Genomic DNA, 19695 nt, shown 5'->3' on the forward strand with positions numbered 1-19695 from the left:
CTCTTCTGCTTGGATTTACAAGATCAACCTGTTTTGCAGGCACGATAGCCACATACATAAAGGATGCAAGGGGCTCATACAAATCACTCCAATGTCTTGCCACAATATCCTCAACATATTTGGATAGTGTAGGATGCTCTAGCAACTCCAAAGGAGAAACACCAACAAAGGAAGCCTAAACCTGTGACAACAACCTATGACACTCTTCAAGAACCTAGTCTATAAAAACTTCCTTTGCAAGCCACCCAATGAAGGCATGGTCACTTGTTGGCATTCCATAACTATTCTTCAAATTCAAATCAAACCCAAGCAAAGATAATAATGAAAGCTGCCTAGCCTTGCTGCAAGAAGCAATGGTTACTAGTGGTTGTGTCTTCATATGGCAAGGACCATAATTTGTGAAACCAATCTTTGCCATGTGCAGGATTTATTATTGACAAAATCTATGAAAACCACAGTACAAAAGAGATTCAGCATGACATTTGAAAGCCATTCATAGTAATACTAGACAAAGGAAAAAGCACAAACTCACCCTATGCACCTTTCTCCTATATGTTCGAGTGACTGCTCTTTTAATCCCAGCTATCTTAACAACTCTTTCATCTTTATCCATTCCAAGAGGCAGTTTCTTACAAGCTACTTTAAAATCGGATTTCCACTTGCCCTAAAAAAGCAAGTATGCACCAAAGTAATAAATTCAAACTATATAGAGGAAGTGATGAAGCCAAAGTAGAAGGAATGAAAGCATGAGGTAGAGAGTATAAGAAGTCACATCATAAACCATGCGACCAAGAATAGCCTGTGTGAGGGGATACCAAACCCTTCTTCCTTGACCAATCTCCTTTTGCCGTACAAGCTCAATATTTTTCTTCTCTTCTTCCGTGAAATCCTCCAGAAATACTTGTGCATCACAACCAACAAGTGTACTTGTATGATACAAGTAATCTTTAAGACTTGTTGCAACAATTGCCTCCTCATTCAATCTGGACAATGGAATTTATTCTAGCAATAAAGTAGAAAATAGAAATATGTTCTTGAAACAACTAGTGGAAGAAAGAAAGATGATACTCACAAGTTAAACCTTTGCAAAGCTGCAATCAACCTCAACTCATTGTCACGCCCTAGAGCTATAATATGTGCATGAATCCTGATATGCCTTGCCTTGTTATTAACAAAGACCTCCCTAATGCTCTCCATCCATGAGGCAATTCGATGGTTTCCCTTCCACACATACAACATCTTGTAGGATAGGAATTCCCATGCCGGAGTTTGTTGAAGCTCATGCTCAAACTCATCATTCACAACAAGCCAATGCTTATCCCATGAAGCTCCTTATCTCATCATCCACCTCTTTGGTTGTCCCATCAGACATCCCAACTGAAATAATAAAGGACCCCTTTGTGGGGACATATCCCTCCATCTCAAATGCTCTCTTGAGAATGGAGAGCTCATTCCTAATTTGTCTCACCTTAGGGTTGATAACTGATCTGCACAAAGGGATACAGGGAGGTACCATTCCTCTATTGACAGTTATGGACTCAAGAAAATCACTTCCAACATTACAATCCATTGATTCAGTCCATTGTCTTTCTTGCTAGCAGACTCTTTCTCCACTGACATCTCTTCAACCTCCTCTGCATTTGGAGATTTGGCTTGTGTGTCAGCAGATGTGGGGGATGGTGTTGTTGGTGCTTACTCTTTATTTTTGGTAGTCTTTTTCTTCTTACCACTAGCTTGTCCACCTACTGGAGATTTTCTCTTTCCTGACCTAGTCATGACTTCTAGCATACACAAAAGAAATTGGATACTAGATCTCAGCCATCATTCATTTTTTATTGTACTTTGAGGAAAAGTAAGCCATTGAATGAACAATTAATCAAAGAATGCAATTGACCAAAGGAGAAATACTTGGTGATCTTGGACCTTGGGTTGATACCACAAACAATTCAGTTTCCAATATTCCAACCAACAATCTGCAAGGAGAGATTCAAGAAAGTCAAGAACATGTATTGACATAGCAGCATAAGAATAGTAAAGAGCAACCATATTGTGAGAAAAAACAAATGCACAATCCCCCTATTCCACCCAAATTGAAATTACAAAAAGAGAAATACCTAAGGAGCTAGGACCTCTGTCCGATTCCCCCCAAAAAATGTAGTTTCCAATATCCCAAATGACAACCTGCAAATAGTGATTGAAGTAAAGTCAGGAATAAGTATTGACATAGCAACTAGAGAATCATGAAAGTAAAGAGTATGCAATTGGAGCATTTGAAGCAATGGGAAGCTACAACAATTTACATCTACTTGCAAATGTCTACAAAAGAATATACTTGCATATATCCATGTCGCTGATACACCAAGAATGACAGTGGAATGTAGCTTCTCCAATGTTTTGGATACAGCCCCTTCCCCTATTCCGCCAATGGAATATGGCAGGGAGGCCTTCATGAAATAAAGAATGGATGCTCTATGTGCTTTCTGTTGGGATATCTCAAGGTGTATGCCTCAGGCACACCTTATGTTTCTATGTGTGAGTGCTAGAGGCACAGTTAGGTTCCCACAAGCACAGTTAGGTGGTGGAGAGCCACATAGGATGATTGAGAGAATCTAGGAGCAGATTGAGGAGATGATTGTGGAGCTCTGAGGTCATCGGTGATGTCAGTGAGCATGATGAGGTGCCTACTTAAGGACCTCACTCTTCTTCATTCTACAATGGAAGTAATGCAAGTATTCTGAGTTTGTGTCCACTCTACTCTTTTCCTTCAGTTTTCCAACATGGTATCAGAGCCATTTGATCCCCCTTGAGCCCATTTCTGCCACATCATCATCATCTTCTTCTTCTTCTTCTTCTTCACCATCTCTCCCTCTTCTTCCCAAAATTTGCTTAAGCCTGTTCTCCTCAGGTTCTCAACCATTTGCCACGCCCTTCCTGCTGGAGATCCACCTTGAAGGGGCAAACTTCCGGCTGCAAGGAATTGAAGAACCTCCATCTCTGCTGGTCGCCATTACACGGTTTTTGTTGATTTCTCTTCCTGCGTTTTCTCTGTGCCTACTCCTTCTTTCTCTAATTCCTTTCAGGGGAAGCTTCTCCATACCTTGGGCTACCTTGTGCTGAAATCTGAGCAACAATGGCTGCATATTGAAGGAGAAAACAGAGAAAAACCAGTCGACTTTGTAGAAGGAAGAGAAGGCGACCTGACGCGTTTTTGCGCCTCTTCTTCCCAGAGGATCTACTGTGGTATACGTGCTTTCTTTTGCCTCAAAAAGCTCCCTTTCTTTTGCTTTGAAGAGTGAGCTATAAGCCCTCCAAGTTCAGCTCTTTAGTTTTGACAGTTTTGACAAGCTTTTGAAGATGATGCTACATAAAATGCTACTATAGCATTTCTGGTCTTTTGAAGCTTTCAATAACTTCAGTACAAATGTGGCTTCAGTTTTGTTTTGAATTACTAGACCTGGTTTTAATTGGAAAGTTCTCATTTTAAGCCACCTCTATGAAGCATGTAAGAAGAAGCATCATTGTTTGAATATTGGTCACTAGTCTTTGCTACATCAAGTGCTCATATTTTGGAAGTCTTTCACTTATTTTTTGCCTTGTAAGAGAGATAAACACTGCCCAATATCTGGGTTAGACCCTCTCATGGCTACCCTATTGAATCTAGAAAAGCTCAATGGAAAGGGCTTCCATACATGGCAGATGAAGGTGAAATTTGCATTGATGAGGGAGAACTTATGGGGACTTGTCAAACCTACTCCTACCGCTTCTTCTACAGCCTCCAATGCTGGAGAATCCTCAACTCTGACACGACCGGCAAGGGATCCAGCTAGAGAAGAAAAAGCATATGGTATCATTGCTCTTGCTTTAGGAGATGATTATATACACCATATCTGTGACTTGGAGTCTCCTTCGGAAGCTTGGCACAAGCTTGACATGATTTTTGGTGCTAGCTCTCAGATCTCTAAACTATCACTTAAAATCTCTTTCTTTGAATTGAAGATGACTAGTGGTACTACTTTAGCAGCTCATGTCAACTATATGCGGAGTCTTATGCCTCAATTAGCTTCTATCAACTCTCCTATTTCTCCAGATGATGCTATGGCAGTGTTACTTAAGAGCATGCCTGAAGATTATGATCACATAGTTACCACTTTGAAAAATCTTCCTAATCCTAATCTTGAAGGTATTATCTCTGCTCTCCAAGAAGAAGAAAGGCATATGGAGCTCAGGAAAGGCAATGACACTGCTTATGCTGTAAAAGTCCAGAAGGGCAAGTATACTCCTTGCAATCACTGTGGAAAGACAAATCACCTTTCAAAGGACTGCTTCAAAATTAATCCATGCAAGCACTGTGGCAAGAACAACCATAATGAGAAGTTTTGCAGAGCCAAAGCAAAGAAAGAAAATGCAGAGTCTACTTTTAGTTGAGCCTCCACAAGATGAGGCATCCCATGAAGATTATGCATTTTAAACTTCTCTATGTATGCTCCAGATCTCTCTTTTTATGTCAAGGTACTCAGCCTGGATAGTCCTCCAAAATGAATGAAAATAAACTATTGTGTTTTTTGTGTTTTGTAAACACCTCTGGTCACCTTATGATGTAGGCCATGTGTATGTTTTGTTCCATGGTACCTCCTGCAGACATTGTGTGCATGTACATGTAGGGGAGATAATCATTGGAAGGTCTTTCTGTATCCCTTTCTGTTTACCTTACACCCAAGGGAACCCTTGCTAGCATGAGAGCCTAGCCATAGATTTATCCTTGACCACCATGAGATGGCATGAGAAACTATGAGACTAGATGTATCCTTGACATAGCCTGAGGCATTTCCTTGAGGGGGGGTTTGTTGGGATATCTCAAGGTGTATGCCTCAGGCACACCTTATGTTTCTATGTGTGAGTGCTAGAGGCACAGTTAGGTGCCCACAAGCACAGTTAGGTGGTGGAGAGCCACATAGGATGATTGAGAGAATCTAGGAGCAGATTGAGGAGATGATTGTGGAGCTCTGAGGTCATCAGTGATGTCAGTGAGCATGTATGAGGTGCCTACTTAAGGACCTCACTCTTCTTCATTCTACAATGGAAGTAATGCAAGTATTCTGAGTTTGTGTCCACTCTACTCTTTTCCTTCAGTTTTCCAACACTTTCAAATGCTGCTCTCTGTGCACAGTCAATGTGCTCTATGTGCTCTCATGAAAAGCAAGAATGGCTGCTCATGGCTGCTCTGTGTGCTCTCAAATGCTACATATTTTTTTCTAGCATCACTTGCCCTATATGCTTTAGCTCATGGATGCCCAAGCTTGTAGCTTGGCTATCCCACAATCCTACTCCAGCTACAATGTATTTTGACCTACTTACCAAGGAAGATTCTACTCAAGATGCTAAGAGGTTGCCCTTGTTTTCTCTTCTCTTCTTATTCTAAGGTACACTGAAAGGGCTACTTTATGTCATGGCTGGTCTATATGCTCTCTGGTACTACATATTTCCTTCTATCATCACCTAATGGCTGCCCTATATACTTTAGCTAATGGTTGCTTTATATGTTCTCAAATGTTTCATATTGCTTTCTAGCATTGCCCATGTATTGTTGTTGTGGCTATTTAGCCATGAGCCATGAGCTAAATCATAGATAAGCTTGGACATGGATGAGCTAGGCATCCATGAGCTACCAAGCAGCCATGAGCCAGGCAGATAGGCCATTGTTCTTTTTTCATGAAGGCCTCCCTGCCATATTTTGGGGGAGAGGCTATGTAGCATAGTGGGCAGCCATGAGTAAAGCATATGGGCAGCCAAGAGATACAAGGTCTCTCCCATATCTTATGGTAGGGAGGCCATCCAAGTGATCTTCAACATGCTTGGATGTTTGAGATACAAGGTCTCTCCCATGTCTTAATGAAGCCTCTCTCCCTATTCTGCTAGCGAAATAGGGTGGGGAGGGCATCAATGATGCATAGTGATTGCATAGTAGGGAGGGCACATTCATTACAATGTGCTGTGCAGGAAGCAAGAACAGTAAAATGGTGTTGCCTCTCCCCTATTCCGCCGGCGGAATAGGGGAGGGAGGCCATCAACTTGCAGCCCGGTTGAACATTACCAGTTGCAGTAGCTTGATGTGATGTAGCCTCCAAGTGATGTATGGTTGCCTCTCCCCCTATTCCGCCAACGGAATATGGTAGGGAGTCCACCAACTTGAAGCCTCCAAGTGATCTTCAATATTCTTGGATGCTTGAGATGCAATAAGAAATATCATGGCAATCCCCTAATCCATCAACTTGAAGCTTTGACATAGCTTTGGCAATAAGGGACTTAACATTCTCCATTTTCTTATCTTCATTTCATTAAAAGATGCATTCCTTTCGTAAAAAAGATGCTTTATTTTATCAAATGCATTCAAAAAACTATGCAATTCCTATCAAGTGCATTCCAAAATCTATGCAATCCCCTATTTCGCTAGTGGAATAGGGGGAGAGTGACATGAAGAGGTGAACAATTGCTCATGACCCCCTATTCTTAGTAGGGGGATAGGTTCGGTGAAAAGCTTTTGGACGGTGATGCTTTCTCTCGACCCGTGTGATCGTGCCTTTGGACTAAGCTTTGGAACGGCTTTTGCTACATATGGTAACTATACATTTTCAACAAACTTCATCAACATTGTGGCACTTCGCTTGTATACTGGTTCGATGTCCAATCTATATAGAAGTTCCTACACAACTTGATCTCGAAATTATCAAATACGAGCTTCAAAATACTAAATGTCCATAAAAATCTAGTGTTTCATGCGCACACAAAACATATAGAGATTCAGTATCACTATGTGCGTGATCAGGATAGTGGAATTGGTCTACTGTCCAACATAGCAAAATGAAGCAGATATCTTCACCAAGGTGTTGAGATATCGAGCTCCACTCGTGATATGCCAGGGTGACCGTTGTGCATTTATGTCATCGACTTGTTAGCTGCAGATGCGGTTGGTACACCGCCCATGAATAATAGCTGGATGACAACTATCTTTATGTACTCTAGTTAGTGGCTTAGTTAGTATGCCACCTTAGTTAGCTGAGTTTGGTTTGAGACCCACATATAGGGTTCACCTATTCTTTTATACTAAGAGAGTTCTTTTGGATTTCACAACTAAGAAGAGGAAAACTGTTTTCAACCTCCACCTTTGTGTATATTCCCCCATTGTGTATGTGAGAAAGCTGCAAGTGAAACTCCTTACTTCTCTCCCACTCTCTTCACATGGTATCAGAGCTTGGTTCATGGTAAGAAGCTCAAGAAAGCAAACCAAGTTTGCAGTGTCTTGGCAAGAGGATCAGTGTTGCTTTCCTTTTTCGAGTTTGGGAGCAAATCTCTATAGGTAGCACAGCCGGAAAGTGCAAGAGTGCACTGTCTCAGATTGGGACGCCCTTCGCAGTGTGGCGAGAGGGCAGTATATGCTATGGGCGGGAGCGAGGCCCTCAGTGACATTAATTTTTTGATTCGAGGCCATATTGGGACCCATTTTGGTGGCAGAAGTTTTCCGCAGGCACTCAGAAAAGTGCCCCGTTTTTGCTGTGCGACCACTGTTCTGTAGGTCGGTGAAAAGTTTCCATAGAAATTGCATCGTATGCCTGTGCGTAGAGATATTGGGAGTGACAAAATCATTCTTATTGCCTGTTGATGCAAAATCGTCACTAGGAAGTGACTGTGTGGTCAAATACCACTTTCGTCAGTTTTGCAGATTTGCCCTTGTGAGGCAGAAGTTGTGTTTTTTGTAGTGACAGAATATTTTTGCAGTGTTCTGTAATGGCATCTGATGCTCTTTCACAGATAGTCACTGAAAAGCTTGACAAGAACAACTTCCAAGCATGGAAGTTTAGAATGATGAATTCCTTGAGGGAAAAGGCTATTGGGAGTTCATTACTGGAACTAAACAAGAACTAGTTATTCCTAATGTTCCCAATCAATAGGAGTTGCAAGCATTTAAAGGCTGGCATGAGAGAGCCAGAAAAGTTATGTATTGGCTGTCTATCAGTATTTCAGATTCTATGATTGTGCATATTCAGTATGGAAGCACGCTGAAGGAGGCATGGGATACTTTGACAAAAATGTATAGCACAAATACGCAAGCCAGGAAAATGCAGCTCAAGCAGGAGTTGCATAATGTGCAAAGAGAAAATATGAGCATCAATGACTACCACATGAAGGTGAAGAAGATTGCAGATGCACTTGCTTCCATTGGGTCGCCAATGGAATATGATGATTTAGTTTCTGTGACCTTGAATGGTCTAGGAAAGGATTATGCACGATTCCGGACATCCATTTCCATCCATGAGAATTTTCTTGATTCTGGGGAATTAATTGCTCTTCTAATTTCTGAAGAGCAGAGAAATGGTGGTGCATCTTCTTCAAAAGGAACTTCAAAAGAAACTATCTTCTATTCAAATGCTGGAAGACGTAAAGGTAGAGGTAGAGCAGGCCGATCTGGAGGCCATGGCAGAAATCAAAATATGCAACAAATTCAAGAAAACCAGTCCTATGGAGGAGGACGTGGTAACTTTAGAGGCAGGGGGAGCCAAAGAGGTCGTGGTGGATGGCAGAGAAGCCAAAATGCAAACAACAATGTTGAATGCTACTACTATGGTAAAATGGGTCATATGGTTAAAGACTGCTATAAAAAGTAGAATGACATCATAACTAGAAAATTGCAGTAAGGCAATTATGCATTCTCTAGTAGACAGGGTGATGACAGAAATGACCATCTGTTTATGGTGCAGCACATGACCAATTCTATGACAAGTGCAGGAGAAAGCAATGATGTGTGGTATGACTCAGGTGCATCAAACCACATGACAGGTCATGCAGAATGGATGTAGGATGCAAAGAAAATGGAAAGACCGGTGATGATACTACACATCCTATTGTGTAGATTGGTAAAATTCCTTTGTCTATGCAGGATGGAAAAAAGAAATACCTGTCTAATGTATTTCATGTCTCGAATATCACCAAGAACCTGGTTTCAGTTGGTCAAATGGTTGAGCAGGGCTTGCAGGTCAGATTTAATCCTCACGGATGCTTTATTGATGATATGAAAAATAAAGGTCGCTTAATAGCAAAAGATAAGAAGAAGGGCAGGATGTTTACATTGGATGTGGACATGCCTGAATTGAGTGCAACAATGTTTGCACATGGGACCGGTGTAGTTACAGATATTGATATCTAGCATAAATGCATTGGTCATGTTAATGTAAAGCAACTTAAATTAATGCAGGCCCAAAATATTGTTGCAGGATTGCCTAAGTTCAAGGTTGCAGAAATGCATAAGGTATGTGAAGCATGTCAATTTGGAAAACAGGCAACAAAACCATTTCCTAGACATGTTCAAGAGAGCAGAAAAGTTTGGGTGTATTTTATGAAAAAGAAAAGTGAAGTGTTTGGGCATTTCAAAGCTTTTAAAGCTATGGTTGAAAAAGAAACAGGCCTGCAAATAAAATGCCTAAGATCAGATGGAGGGGGAGAGTACCTCTCAAATGAGTTTGCAAGGTTCCTGCAGGAGCATGGCATAAAGCAGCAATATTCATGCAGTCATACCTTACAGCAAAATGGACTTGCAGAAAGGAAAAATAGGCATATTGGAGAGGTATCTCGTGCCATGCTCAATGAAAAAGACCTGCCAGATTATTATTGGGCTGAAGCAGTTGCTATAGTACTCTACATAATGAACAGGACTCCCACTACAACAATACATGGCATGACACTAGAGGAGAGGTATACTGGTAGGAAACCAGATATTTCTCATTTGAAAGTTTTTGGTTGCATTGTCTATGTTCATGTGCCAGATGAGTTGAGATCCAAGTTGGATCCAAAAGCTGGGAAGTGCATCTTTATTGGTTATTCTCTACAGCAGAAAGGGTATAGATGCTATAACCCTTCTACTTGTAAGTTTACAGTGAGCAGAGATGTTTTTTATGAGATGAGCAGCTGGTATAAACCAGTAAATGTGATTGATGATGTAGATGCACAAAATGGTAATGCTGCACAGAATTCAGAGCAGCAATCACAAAATATTAGTGGACCTGTAGTGTCCTCTAGCAGTGGTTCACATACTTTGCCATGGACAGGCTCTTGCAGAGGCAATATGGATTGGACATGCTATCCAAGTATGGGATGACAGGCTGTAAGCCTATTTCAGTTCCTTTGGAGCAGAATGTGAAGTTGAGCGTAGATGCAGGTGAGCTTCTGGATGACCCTACTATGTACAGACGCATAGTAGGAAGTTTGATTTATATGACTATTACCAGGATAGATTTGAACTATGCTATTGGGTTGGTAAGTCACTTTATGCAGGCTCTAAGGAAATGCATTTGGATGCGGCTAGATGCATATTGAGGTATGTGAAGTCCACATTGCAGTATGGACTATTTTATGAGACTGGGGTTCAGATATAGTTGCATGGATACACTGATGCTGATTGGGCTGGTAGTATTTCTGATAGACAATCTACCAATGGATACATGTTCTCTTTTGGGAGTGCTGCAGTCACTTGGATTAGCAAGAAATAGCCTACATTTGCCTTGTCAAGCATAGAGGCTGAGTACAGGGGTGTAGCAATGGCTGCATGTGAGGCAGCTTGGCTGCATAAGCTACTTCATGATATGCATCAGGGGCCAGTTGTCATTTATTGTGACAACATGAGCAGTATACACTTAGCAAATAACCCAATCTATCATGCTAGAATAAAGCACATTGAGGTGCATTACCACTATGTGCGGGAGAAGGTTCTAGTAGGTTTTATTCATCTAGTTTATGTCAGCACAGAGGACCAGGTAGCTGACATATTCACAAAGGCATTGGGCACAGAGAAGCTGCGCAAGTTCAGAGACCTGCTTGGTGTGCAGGAATTGGGATTGAGCTCGAGGGGGAGTGTTGAGATATCGAGCTCCACTTATGATATGCCAGGGTGACCGTTGTTCATTTATGTCACCGACTTCTTAGCTGCAGATGCGGTTGGTACACCGCCCATGAATAATGGCTGGATGACAGCTATCTTTATGTACTCTAGTTAGTGGCTCAGTTAGTATGCCACCTTAGTTATCTGAGTTTGGTTTGAGACCCACATATAGGGCTCACCTATTCTTTTGTACTAAGAGAGTTCTTTTGGCTTTCACAACTAAGAAGAGGAAAACTATTTTCAACCTCCACCTTTGTGTATATTCCCTTATTGTGTATGTGAGAAAGCTACAAGTGATACTCCCTACTTCTCTCCCACTCTCTTCACACAAGGCACTCGAGAAGGATCACCTTCAAGGTCATCTTCAGAGACTCGGCATTAGGTTGAGAAGGTAGTTCACTTACCGGTGGACATTGAGGGGTGTTAGATATGTTCAATGCCCCACCCTCCTGGTAACCACCAGTGGTCGAAGGTGCTCAAGTTGTAAGGCCCCATATGAGGAGAAGCCATGTGTGAGCTCAGGACTCTGGATGGATCCTGACCTGCATGTCAGATGAGGTCTATCAATGAGACCGTTGATGGTAGAAAGGTGATTGTGTGGGAGCCCCTTATGTAAAGAGAGTGGGAGAGAAGTAAGGAGTTTCACTTGCAGCTTTCTCACATACACAATGGGGGAATACACACAAAGGTGGAGGCTAAAAACAGTTTTCCTCTTCTTAGTTATGTAAGCCAAAAGAACTCTCTCTAAGTACAAAAGGAATAGGTGAACCCTATATGTGGGTCTCAAACCAAACTCATCTCACCTAGGTGGCATACTAACTGAGCCACTAACTAGAGTACATAAAGATAGCTATCATCCAGCTATAATTCATGGGCGGTTTACCAACCGCATCTGTAGCTAACAAATCGATGACATAAATGCACAACGGTCACCCTAGCATATCATGAGAGCTCGATATCTCACACTTGTAGCCAATTGCATTCTTGTCTTTAGGCAAAGGCACAAATTCCCATGTAGCATTTGCTTCCAAGGCATCCATTTCTTCATCCATGGCTTTCTCCCATTTTTCTTTTCCCATGGCTTGCTCAAAAGAAGTGGGTCCTGGTTCATGTATCACTTTGACCATATAGGCATAGTGAATGGCTATAAATTCATCATATTTCAGCCTATCCACAGGATACCTAGCTCTAGTAGACTTGCGGAAAATACGAGGGAAAATAGCCTCACTACCAGGTGCTCTCAAAACAGCCTCTATCTTCCTTACTCTAAGTGTAACAATAGAAGGAATACCCAACTCATCATTAAGGCTCTGTTCTGAGCCACTGAATTCACCATCCACAAAAGAGTGACCTGCATTCACATCAACCATGGGATGATCCACTTTCTCTTTTCCTTTTCGTGATACTTGCATACCACTATTTGCATTGCTTTGAGGAGATCCTCCTTATCTCAATCTGCCTGTCCATGGCGAAGTATGTGAACCACTACTAGAGGACACTACAGGTCCACTAATATTTTGTGATTGCTGCTGTGAATTCTATGCAGCATTACCATTTTGTGCATCTACATCATCAATCACATGTACTGGTTTATAACAGCTGCTCATTTCATCAAAAACATCTCTGCTCATTGTAAACTTACGAGTAGAAGGGTTATAGCATCTATACCCTTTCTGCTATAGAGAATAACCAATAAAGATGCACTTCTCAGCTTTTGGATCCAACTTGGATCTCAACTCATCTGGCACATGAACATAGGCAATGCAACCAAAAAACTTTCAAATGGTTTCCTACCAGCATACCTCTCCTCTAGTGTCATGCCATGTATTGCTGTAGTGGGAGTCCTGTTCATTATGTAGACTGTTGTAGCAACTGCTTTAGCCCAATAATAATCTGGCAGGTCTTTTTCATTGAGCATGGCACAAGATACCTCTCCAATATGCTTGTTTTTCCTTTCTGCAAGTCCATTTTGATGTGGGGTATGACTGCATGAATATTGCTTCTTTATGCCATCCTGTAGGAAACTTGCAAACTGATTTGAGAGGTACTCTCCCCCTCCATCTGACCTTAGGAATTTTATTTGCAGGCCTATTTCTTTTTCAACCATAGCTTTAAAAGCTTTGAAATGCCCAAACACTTCACTTTTCTTTTTCATAAAATACACCCAAACTTTTCTGCTGTAGTCATCAATAAAAGGGACAAAATAATGACAGCCTCCAATAGATGCAGCTTTAGTAGTCCACACATCAGAGTGGATTAATTCCAATGGCCTCTTACTCTCTTGAATATGTCTAGGAAATGGTTTCCTTGCCTGTTTTTTGAATTGACAGGCTTTACATACCTTATGCATTTCTGCAACCTTGAACTTAGGCAATCCTACAACACTATTTTGGCCCTGCATTAATTTAAGTCGTCGTACATTAACGTGACCAATGCGTTTATGCCAGATATCAATATCTACAACTACATAGGTCCCATGTGCAAACATTGCTGCACTCAATTCAGGCATGTCCACATCCAATGTAAACATCCTGCCCTTCTTCTTCCCTTTTGCTATCAAGCAACCTTCATTTTTCATATCCTCAACAAAGCATCCATGAGGATTAAATCTGTCCTGCAAGCCTTGCTCAACCATTTGACCAATAGAAACCAGGTTCTTGGTGATATTCGGGACATGAAATACATCAAACATGTCTTTCTTTTTTCCATCCTGCAAAGACAAAGGAATTTTACCAATCTGCACAATAGGATGTGCAGTATCATCACCAGTCTCCACAAATCCTGGTCTTTCCAATTTCCTTGCATCCTGCACCCATTCTACATGACCTGTCATGTGGTTTGATGCACCTAAGTCAACATACCACACATCATTGCTTTCTTTTGCACTTGTCACAGAATTGGTCATGTGCTTCACCATAAACAGATGCTCATTTCTGTCATTACCATGTCTACTAGAGGATGCATAATTGCCTTGTTGCAATTTTCCAGTCATGATGTCATTCTTATTTTTAGTTTGGGTAAGTCAAAACATCAAGCGACTGCTTTTAAGCAAGCCCAAAGTTCGAGCGATGCTTATGAGGAACTTTGTCTAAACCTGTAGGAGCAATAAATTTTTACTAAAATTGGTTGAGTCTACATGACACTATTACATATGTTTTTTAATTATCTTTTGTATGATTCTTGGCAACTTACAAAGATTAAACTTACTATTGGATAACTCATAAATCCATGCAAATCAGCAATCATTAAATGAATACCAACGGGAAAATTCTTGGGAACATATAAAGAGAAAACCTATTATTCGATAAATAATAAATGCATGCAAGTTAGCAATCATTCAATAGATACAAAAGGGAAAATGCTACAATGTCTATACCTCAGGGTGATCACTCAGAATTATGTAAGGTAGTATGTGAGTTGAAGGCGTTTCTTTATTTTATGGAGTTACATACATGGCCACAATAGTCCTACCGATGATATAGAAGCTCCTCCTAGCAAAATCCCTCACAAACAGCTATTTGTAGCTCATCGATTTTTATGCTACCGACATGATTTGATCCATTTTGTACACAAAATGATCACATGAATAAAATGTTTCAACTATGGAACTAATAAATTATTGATCACCTTATGACCATGATGATGCTAACTAAATATGGATCACCTTCATATGTCCTTGACCATGTATACACCTCTAGGATGGAGGGAGGAAACCAAGAACCCAAACTCTAAATGAGAAAAATCCATGGTCATAATTAAATATAGAGTTTGATAAGGTCCAGCTCTCATGAAACAAAGATAAGTATAAACTTTCTAAATATCTAGAATTTTGACACTTTAACATGATGAATGTATTCATTCATATTAATCTGATCGTTTTGACTACAAACATGACCATATTTGGAGTCCGATTGACTAAGTTATGGCCCAAATAAAATTGGCAAGAGGAGCCTCCCAAGAGGCCGCAATATCGCAGCCTCTAGGGAGAATCCTCCTCCCATTATTTTTTTGCCTTGAAAATGGAAATTGCACAAGAAAAACACATACTTTGACCCCTTTCTTCCACCCCTCCGTCGTTGACCCTTGAAAAACATTGCCAAACATTTTCAGAAATTGTTGTTTGTCTATAAGACAATTGATTACTCACACAATATCATGGGTAGGACAACAACTGTAAAAGTAAGCAATGCATGCTACTTTTTGAACATAAAACATCACACTAGAATGTCAAAATTTATGAAATTCCTCGCTCAAACCGTCGCCTCACTCGAATGAAGTCGCTCGAATTCTGGTAATGCTCTGCTTTTTATAGCAATCTTTAACCATATGACCCATTTTACCATAGTAGTAGCATTCAACATTGTTGTTTGCATTTTGGCCTCTCTGCCATCCACCACGACCTCTTTGGCTCCCCTTGCCTCTAAAGTTACCACGTCCTCCTCTATAGGACTGGTTTTCTTGAATTTGCTGCATATTTTGATTTCTGCCATGGCCTCCAAATTGGCCTGCTCTACCTCTGCCTCTACCTCTTCCAGCATTTGAGAAGAAGATAGCTTTTTTTGAAGTTCCTGCTGAAGAAGATGCACCACCATTTCTCTGCTCTTCAGAAATTAGAAGAGCAATCAACTCCTCAAAATCAAGAAAATTCTCACGGACGGCGATGGATGTCTGAAATTGTGCATAATCCTTTCCTAGACCATTCAAGGTCACATAAACTAAATTATCATCTTCCACTGGCGACCCAATAGAAGCAAGTGCATCTGCAATCTTCTTCACCTTCATGTGGTAGTCATTGATGCTCATATTTTCTCTCTGCGCATTATGCAACTCCTGCTTGAGCTGCATTTTCCTGGCTTGCGTATTTGTGCTATACATTTTTGTCAAAGTATCCCACGCCTCCTTCGGAGTGCTTGCATCCTAAATATGCACAATCATAGAATCTGAAATACTGATACGAAGCCAGTACATAACTTTTCTGGCTCTCTCATGCCAACCTTGATATGCCTGCAACTCTTGTTGATTAGGAACATAAGGAATAACTGGTTCTTGTTCAACTCCAGTAATGAACTCCCAATAGCCTTTTCCCGTAAGAAAATTCGTCATTCTAAACTTCCATGCTTGGAACTTGTTCTTGTCAAGCTTTTCAGTGACAATCTGTGAAAGAGCATCAGATGCCATTACAGAACACTGCAAAATATTCTATCACTGCAAAAAAACACAACTTCTGTCTCACAAGGGCAAATCTGCAAAACTGATGAGAGTGGTATTTGACCACACAGTCACTTCCTAGTGACGATTATGCATCAACAGGCAATAAGAATGATTTTGTCACTCCCAATATCTCTAAAACAGGCATACAATGTAATTTCTACGATAACTTTTCACCGACCTGCAGAATAGTGGTTGCACTGCAAAAACAGGGCACTTTCCTGAGTGCCTACGGAAAACTTCCACCACCAAAATGGGCCCCAAAATGGCCCGGTAGCATATACTGCCCTCTCGCCACACCGCGAAGGGTGTCCCAATCTGAGACTGTGCACTCTTGCGCTTTCTGGCTATGCTACCTACAGAGATTTGCTCCCAAACTCGAAAAAAAAAGGAAAACAACACTGATCCTCTTACTAGGACACCATGAACTTGGTTTGCTTTCTTGAGCTCCTTACCACAAATCGAGCTCTGATACCATGTAAAGAGAGTGGGAGAGAAGGAAGGAGTTGGAAACCATAGGGTTTAGGACCTATGCGAATTTTGAGCCTGATAGTCGCGACACATGGACATGCAAATCCTAATGACCCATTCCATATTTTGCACCTTCACTAACGGAACGAGGTGCATAGGGTGAAAATGGGCCCTCTGACCTCCCCGTTCCCACATCCGGTGTCGTATGGGACTCAAAATTTGCAAGAGCATGGAAACCATAGGGTTTAGGACTTGTGCAAATTTTGAGCCTAATTCGACACATGGACATGCAATAATAATTTTGCAAGTGCATGGAAACCATAGGGTTTCGGACCAATGCAAATTTTGAGCCTGATCCGACACATGGACATGCAAATCTTGATGACCCATTCCATATTTTGCTTCTTCACTGATGCAACAAGGTGTATAGGGTGAAAATGGTCCCTCTGACCTCCCCATGCCCACATCTGGTGTTGGATGGGACTCAAACTTTGCAAGAGCATGGAAACCATAGGGTTTAGGACCTGTGCGAATTTGGAGCCCGATCGGACATATGGACATGCAAGTCCTGATGACCCAATTCAATATTTTGCACCTTCACTCATGGAACGAGGTGCATAGGGTAAGAATGGTCCATTTGAGCTCCCCGTGCCCACATTGGTGTCAGATGGGACTCAAGCTTTACAAGAGCATGGAAATCATGGGGTTTAGGACCTGTGCAGAGTTTGAGCCCCATCCGACACATGGACATGCAAATCCCGATGGCCCAATCTATATTTTCTCCTTCACTGATACAACGAGGTGCATAGGGTGAAAATGCATCCTCTGACCTCCCCGCGCCCCCATCCGGTGTCGGATGGGACTCAAACTTTGCAAGAGCATGGAAATCATAGGGTTTAGAACTTGTGCAAATTTTGAGCCCAATCCGACATATGGACATGCAAATCCTGATACCCCATTCCATAACTTGCTCCTTCATTGATGCAATGAGGTGCATAGGGTGACAATGGGCCCCCTGACCACCCCATGCATTCCATATTTTTCACCTTCATTGATGGAATGAGGTGCATAGGGTAAAAATGGGCCCTCTAACCTACGTTGGCCCATCCAGTGTTGGATGGGACTCAAACTTTGCAAGAGCATGGAAACCGTAGGGTTTAGGACGTGCAAATGTTGAGCCTGATTTGACACATGGACATGCAAATCTTGATGACGCATTCCATATTTTGCCCCCTCATTGATGCCCGTGCACACATCCGCTGTCGGCATCCGGTGTTGGATGGGACTCAAACTTTGCAAGAGCATGGAAACCATAGGGTTTAGGACCTCTAGAAAGTTGGAGCCCGATCCAACACATGGACATGCAAATCAATTCTTCTCAAATCGCAAGTTTAGATAAATCTATGTTCTAAATTAACTTTAAAAATTAAGTCAAATCGGAAAATATTATTCAACAATTTTTAGGAAGCACTAAATTCATTAAATATTTTCTAGTTCAATATAGCTACCTACCCTCATCTAGTTTGATCCTTTTGTGATGGAACGAGGTGCATAGGGTGAAAATAGGCCCTCTAACCTCCCCTACCCACATCCGGTGCTGGATGGGACTCAAAATCCGCAAGAGCATGGAAACCTTAGGGTTTAGGACTTGTGCAGATCCTCCCCATGCCCACATCCGGTGTCAGATGGGACTCAAAATTTGCAAGAGCATGGAAACCTTAGGGTATAGGACTTGTGCAGATTCTGAGACCCATTCGACACATGGACATGCAAATCTTGATGACCCATTCCATATTTTGCTCCTTCATTGATGCAACGAGATGCATAGGGTGAAAATGTGCCGTGTGACATCCCCATGCCCACATTGGGTGTCCGATGGGACTAAAACTTTGCAAGAGCATGGAAACTATAGGGTTTAGGACCTATGCATATTTTTAGCCCGATTGTACACATGGACATGGAAATCCTAATGACCCATTTCATATTTTGCACCTTCACTGATGGAACGAGGTGTATAGGGTGAAAAAGGGCCCTCTGACTCCCCATGCCCACATCTGGTGTCGGATGGGACACAAAATTTGCAAGAGTGTGGAAGCCATAGGGTTTCGGACCTGTGCAGATTTTGAGCCCCATCCAACACATGGACATGCAAATCCCGATGACCCATTCCATATTTTGCACCTTCACTAATGGAATGAGGTGTTTAGGGTGAAAAAGGGCCCTCTGACTCCCCATGCCCACATCCGGTGTCAGATGGGACACAAAATTTGCAAGAGCATGGAAACCATAGGGTTTAGGATGTGTGCATATTTTCAGCCCGATCGGACACATGGACATATAAATCCTGATGACCCATTCCATATTTTGCACCTTCACTCATGCAATGACATGTATAGGGTGAAAAAGGGCCCTCTGACTCCCCGTACCGACATCTGGTGTTAGATGGGACACAAAATTTGCAAGAGCATGGAAACCATAGGGTTTAGGACTTGTGTAGATTTTGAGCCCAATCTGACACATGGACATGCAAACCCTCATGGACTAAAACCTTGCAAAAGCATGGAAACGATAGGGTTTAGGACCTACGTAAATTTGGAGCTTGATCAGACACATGGACATGCATATATTGATGACCCATTCCATATTTTGCACCTTCACTAATGGAACGAGGTGCATAGGGTGAAAATGGGCCGTTTCACCTCCTCGTGCCCAGATTCAGTGTCGGATGGTACTCAAACTTTGCAAGAGCATGGAAACGATAGGGTTAAGGACCAATGCAAATTTTGAGCCCAATCGGACACATGGACATGCAAATCCTATTGACCCATTCCATATTTTGGTCCTTCATTGATGCAAAGGGTGAAAATGGGCCCTCTGACCTCTATGTGCCCACATGCAGTATGGAATGGGACTCAAACGTTGCAAGAGCATTGAAACCATACAGTTTAGGGCCTATGCAAATTTTGAGCCTAACCTAACACAAGGACATGCAAATCCTGATGATCCATTCCATATTTTGGTCCTTCACTAACGCAACGAGGGTTATAAGGTGAAAATGGGCCCTCTAACTTCCCCATGCCCACATCCGG

Source organism: Dipteris shenzhenensis, chromosome 6 (genome assembly GCF_047967505.1).
Source record: "Dipteris shenzhenensis isolate YYH24624 ecotype China chromosome 6, Dip_SZ_1.0, whole genome shotgun sequence".
Lineage (NCBI taxonomy): Eukaryota > Viridiplantae > Streptophyta > Polypodiopsida > Gleicheniales > Dipteridaceae > Dipteris > Dipteris shenzhenensis.